Source organism: Formica exsecta, unplaced genomic scaffold (assembly GCF_003651465.1).
Source record: "Formica exsecta isolate Colony F162 unplaced genomic scaffold, ASM365146v1 scaffold72, whole genome shotgun sequence".
Taxonomy (NCBI): domain Eukaryota; kingdom Metazoa; phylum Arthropoda; class Insecta; order Hymenoptera; family Formicidae; genus Formica; species Formica exsecta.
This window is the reverse complement of record NW_021853485.1, coordinates 3116148-3122597: the sequence shown is the minus strand read 5'-3', so window position 1 is coordinate 3122597 and position 6450 is coordinate 3116148.

Below are 6450 nucleotides of genomic sequence, written 5' to 3'. Positions count from 1 at the left end.
ATAGAAATAAAAATATTTTTATAATAATAATGTACATATAATACAATAAAACAGTAATCTCGTATATAAATAATTGAAAGAGAGAATAAATGTCTACGATTTCAACGATAGAATTATATATATTGTATATCACGAGAGAGTAATTATAAAAAAATAACACGTATATAATTAAAGCGAAAAAAATCCGTGCTTACGCACGATTAGATATAAAATCATGGTGACGCGGGGCGCGTCGAATCTTCCGTGCCGCGAGCAAAAACATCCGAACAACCGGGAAAAGAGAAGGAGGCAGAGCACGGAAATTGCGGTGCGATCTGTTTCAACCTTGAATATCGGCCCCGCGTCGTCGCCCACGCGAGCGTTCAGTCGCATTTCGCGCGGAATATCGCTCGTTTAAAAAGGGAAGCGCCGTGAAGCGCGCAAGAGAGAGAGAGAGAGAGGGAGGGAGAGAGCTTTCCCCTCCTCCCCATATACGCATCATCAATTTATACGTAGCGTTGAGAAATCAAGCGAAGGAGGCCCACCCCGTTGCGCCGCGCCGCGTTCTCGGTAAGCGGCCCTTATGCGCCGCCCATTTTTAGCCGACAGTTATTTATATCATAATAATATTATGTATTTGTTGCACGAGAAGATCTCAAATTGATTATCGATACAAGAAAAGGCTGTGTCAAAGAAATGGAATGATCGCGCAGAAACTTTCCCTCTTTCATGCCTCGTTCGTTCTTATCGCGGGGATAACTCAATCCTGTCACTTTGTATACAGCTTTCGATTAAAAAGGGCGTGCTTATTGTTAGATGTACTTTCAGTATTTGTGTATTGTATATTACAATATATATTAGAAATAAATATTTGCTTAATATATTTCGTTTAAAATTTTGTTAATTTTTTTAATAAAAAATACCCACAATTTAAATGCATGCTAACATATTTATGAAAAATATCAAATTAAAAAGAGAAAGAAATAAAAATTCCTGTTTGAAAATATTACGTTCGCGTCGACACGAAAATAATCTGGTCGGCAACTGGAATGATCGCGCAGAAACTTTCCCTCTTTCATGCCTCGTTCGTTCTTATCGCGGGGATAACTCAATCCTGTCACTTTGTATACAGCTTTCGATTAAAAAGGGCGTGCTTATTGTTAGATGTACTTTCAGTATTTGTGTATTGTATATTACAATATATATTAGAAATAAATATTTGCTTAATATATTTCGTTTAAAATTTTGTTAATTTTTTTAATAAAAAATACCCACAATTTAAATGCATGCTAACATATTTATGAAAAATATCAAATTAAAAAGAGAAAGAAATAAAAATTCCTGTTTGAAAATATTACGTTCGCGTCGACACGAAAATAATCTGGTCGGCAACGGTCGGATACGCGATACCATTCAGCAAATATTTCGATAAATCAGCGCGGCCGCGGCGAAAAGCGGCAGCGGCGTAGTAGCAAGGTATACAACACATATCTTAACGTCGTATAAATCTCCGACTGGAAAATTACACCAATGCGAGATAGACGGAGAGATCGCGAAAGAAAGGATGAGAAGGAAAGTTTGCGTCGTAGGTGGGCGAGAGCGGAAGTGAGGGGGAAAGGGGATGGGATAGAAAGCGCGAGACTCCCCTCTCGATCGGTAAAGGTGAGGTGGCTCGGAGAGTAGAGGGCGAGGCGAGGCTCGAAGATCCCGGGTTGGGGTAAAGCGTATACTTCCCCTCTCCTTCTCTTCATCCTTTACCCTCGCTGTTGCCGCCTTCTCCTCTACCAATACCTCCGTCACCATCACCACCAACGCTATCCGAAATCCAGTAGTTGCAGCAATAACAGCGACAGCAGCAGCAGCAGCAGCAGCGCCGGCGACGGCGGTAACAGAACGCAGTAGCAACAGCCAACGAAGGCGGTGGCGGTGGTGGCGGCGGCGGTGGCGGCGGCGGCGGCGGCGGCAGTAGCAGCAGCAGCAGCAGCGGCACCAGCAGCAGCTTTCCCCACTTCAGAAGAAAAGCACTTTCATAAATCTGCCAGCAGATATATGTGCGCACAATTTCCGAGATCCGGCCATTAAAGAGCCGCTCCTCGGCTATACCTCCCCCTCCCCCACTCCGCTTCTGCCTCTTCTATCGCCCTGAACCAACCGGTCCACCCTCCTCCTCTGCCTCCGCCGCCACCCGTCATCCTCCCCCGTCGCCCAGCCGCCGAAGCGGCGTGGATATAATGCGGCCGGGAGCCTGAAAGTAATTCTCTCCGTGGTTATATCTTGATCTCATCCCCACTCGGTCGCCACCCTCCGCCGCCTCCTCCTTTTCCGCGCTCAGAGCCACCCTCAGAGAGAAACCCTCGAAACCATTGCTATGAAGAATAAACGGCTAAGCAATGCCAGAGCGAGCCCGCGATCACCCCCTTCCCTCTACCCCTCGTTCTTCTTTGCCCACCGTTCCGCTCCTTTCCACCTGAACCTCTTCCCCGGTTCACCCCGAGTCGAAAACTCAACGCGTTTAGATAACGTACTGAAATGCCTCACGGCACACTCCTCCGCCTATCCCCCTTCTTACCCCCCTTCGCGCCTTCATTTCCACCTCCGTGCGCCACGTGGAATTTACCCTTTTCTCGACATTCACGCAGCACCACGGCGGGGATGAGTATGCCCCGGATATCCCGCGGCGCGGAGTAACACGCTGTAAACAGTTTACTTCTAAATCGGCGAGTTTGCTATATATTTTCAGATAGGGGCTGACTTATGCCCGCCGACGCCCCTGGTAAGCGTCGACCGTTTTTAAAGATTTATCTCGGCGCAATACGCCGACACGAGGGGCTGCGCCACTGCACCGAGCCACAAGCTTTACCGTTGGAAATGTTCTTTCAGAGAAGTTTCGAGAGATGGTAGAGCTTTTATTAGGCTTTATTGTTGTTGAAAAAAAAAATACGACACACGATAAATAACTGATATTGTAAGAATAAAAATAGAAAAAGACGTTCTCTTAACATGTTTAGCATTATTCTTTATTTAGTTAGATAATCAAAAATCATTTGTGCCTGATTGAACTAAGAAGAGGAAAAAGGAATATTATTTATCTTTTTAGTTTTTTAAATTAATACAGGTATAATTTATACAGATTAAAAACGAAATGGAGACAACCTTTAGATTTTCACGTTAAAAAACTTTAAAGAGTAGAAAACATGTCCGGTTAAAAATGATATAGGATACACATTTATAATTACGTCAAACCTCACTAATTTAAGATCCGAATTGTGCAGAATAGAGATAAATAGAAAATATAATAAAATGCATCACAATGATAAGATCATTTCCAGTTTTTCGTCAAAGGACGTAATCTATAAAATCGATAAAAGAATAACGAATGTGCTGAAAGAAGGATCAAGACATATAGAAAAAGGAAGCGAAATTGTTATCGGCTTTGGGCAACAATAAAATTTGATAAAGAAGGAGAAAGTTTGCAATATACAGCACTCTCGGCTCTCGTTCAAAGTATAGCGATGGAACTTCCGGGCGTAGCAAAATAGAAGAAGAGAGCGAGAGTGGAAAAGGAGAACGCGCTTGTATAAACGCAGCGAGACACCGTTACCTCTAGTCACAACTTTCAACACAGAAAGACGGAACTTTAATCAGACCCAAATCATGTTATTTGTCATTGGATTCGTCACAATAGCACAAGATGGATCAATGGCGTATTTGTACTACTTTAGAAGTCTAATATAAATGTTGAATGTATTAAATTGCATAAGAAATTTTAAGAAACAAAAAGTATTAAAAAAAGTATGTTATATCCTTGTCCGTAAATTACAAATAAATCAGATATTAATTAGCGCAAAATATTCTTTTGTATATCACTAAAATCATTTATATTTTATAATTATATAATAATTAATTTTGAGAATTATATATGTAATTCAATATATATTCAATACATCTTTTACTAAAATTTGCTTTTGATAAAATATGAATAAATTTTTAAAGAATAATCCTCAGTATGTTTTCAGTATTGAAATAAAAAAAAAAACATTTTACAATGAAAACATTTATAAATCTGATAAAACATATAATTAACATGATTATATGTACAATATTTAAGACGTTATAAAATAATGAAGATATTTTATTCTTTTTTGATTTTTGAAATTTTCTTTTTCTGTTCAGCATATCATCTGTAATATTTCTCAAAATCCAGTAACATTTGCCGTTGCTTGTGAATCATTTCAACCTTGAAGAGACACTCGAAACTAGACAGAACTGACCCAAAGTGCTAAGGACTATCTACGGGTGGGTAAATATGACTCTACCGCATACGACTCTCACCTGTTTCGTCGTTTGATCTCATGATTTAATTCAGAGGGAATCGGGGGTGTAGTAAGGAAACGGAGAAATGCGAAAATGACGGAAGTGAGAAAGAAAGAGAGAGAGAGAGAGAGAGAGAGTGAGTGAGGGAAGAATAAAGCGAGAGGAATATAGGTAGAAAGCAGAGTATGAGAGAGAGAGAGAGATGAGGAGAAGGTGAAATACATCAAGATTGCATCCCCACTCAACATCGCGGAGGACGGGAGAGGACGTTCTCCCCTTCTCGTGGTCGCTGCAGGGGAACGCGAGGGAGATTGTAGGTGGATGAGGAGGTAAAGGACGACAGGGAGGGTGGGTGACGGTAGTGGTTGTGGCTGAATTCAACGGGGTGTACCGTCTCTGTTGCCAGCCCCGCCCGTCATATTCCGCGAGGGCCAATCCCGCGAGCTCTTTTTATTAGATCCATAAATCCATCATATCGGTCTCACCCCCATGGACCGTACGCCCTCGCGTACTCATTGGTCGGCATTATGATCTCACATCTGCGAGATCGCTCGGAGGGTTTATGGTGATGCGCGCGATCCGCATACGCCGCGTCTTTGGCGCATTGCGGACTTTTCTTCACTCCGCCTTGTTATTAATATTGAATTTTTCCTCCGCGAAAAGAGAACGGCCGAGAAAGCCGAGGTGCACCCTTCGAGAGATGCGCCAAGAACTTGCTCGCGGTGGTGTTCGCAGAGGAGTGGTACGCTCTCGTGTGTAGGTGGGCTCTCAAAAGGGCATCTATGCTGGTGGGGAACGGGAGATGCGCGCGCAAATCTTCCAAGCCTGCCTGCAGACCACTGTCCACTCTTCGCCATCCGACAATCCGACGTTCTTTCCTCATCGTGCGCCCTACGTCTCCGGCGGGGCTCACGAGACGTTTCTCCCGGTGGGATCGAAAATTTGCTCGGTAATGCAACCAACGCTACGACATAGGAGTCTTTAACGCAATACTTGGAATATTGAAAGGAAGATCATTCCAACACGAATGCTAATTCAAAAAAATTTTAGACCTATTTAGACCAATATATATATATATATATATATATATATATAAAGAAAGATAAGTCGAGCTTGGTCGTGAGCATCTTGCTATTCCAGGAGAAAGTTTGTTGAAAGATAAGAAAATTAATTATGAAAATGTACACGATATCGTCCTGACGACAATATTCATAATTCGAGCATGATCGCGTTGTGTAAGCGCAGGGGTATCTCCGTTCCCAGAGAGCTAGTTCTCTTGTCCCCAAGGAGGGCCGCAAAAGAGATCGAAAGAAACCGACGATGAGCGGGAAGCGCGGGAGGAGCGGGGAAGACTCGAAGACCATCAGACTGCTTGACGGACGCGAGGATCAATATCCTCCGATACCATACTCCGAAAGCTATATACGAACCCATTTCCACCGCCAATAAAACGCCATACCTACGTGTATTGCGCTATTCGGGCGATTCTCTTCCTGGCCTCCTATTGGCCGTAAAACACTGGTCGGCTGAAAGGTTGAATTTTATCGCGGGGAAAGAAATATCGATGTAAAGGAGAGCAACTCAGGGCGGTGTACGGTATGTACGTATATACAAACGGTCGCGATGCCTGTTGTACATTACGGCAAATGTGTCGGTGAGAAACGTTTCGCGTTCTCCATGATTTCAAAATGAGAAAACGCATGGCACACAACGAGAATAAATGTTTATAATTTTAAAAAGTATTCGCTTCCAAGATTAAAACAAAGCTTGCAAGACCAGAAGGTTTATATAATTTAATATTTAAAAATATAGTAAATGAAAAAGAGACATTTATGTCTTTACTTATTGTTAGTTAATATTTTAATGAAATCTGCATACTCGATAATATTAAGGGGTTAAAATTTATTGCCAGATAAAATTTCTAAGAACGGTAGTATTTTATGAAAAATCGATATGATATTTGATTTAAAAAAAATATAAAAAATATTGAAAAATAAAAATGCATAATACGATAAAATTTGTTTATAATCTGTGTTATATGATCGAATATACAGAAGACAATATAATGGCTAATCATCCATTCTATCTCTCTTAAAATATTCATCACGGTCTAGTTTCAAGCGTGAATACACTTAGATATTCCGCAAATGGAATGCC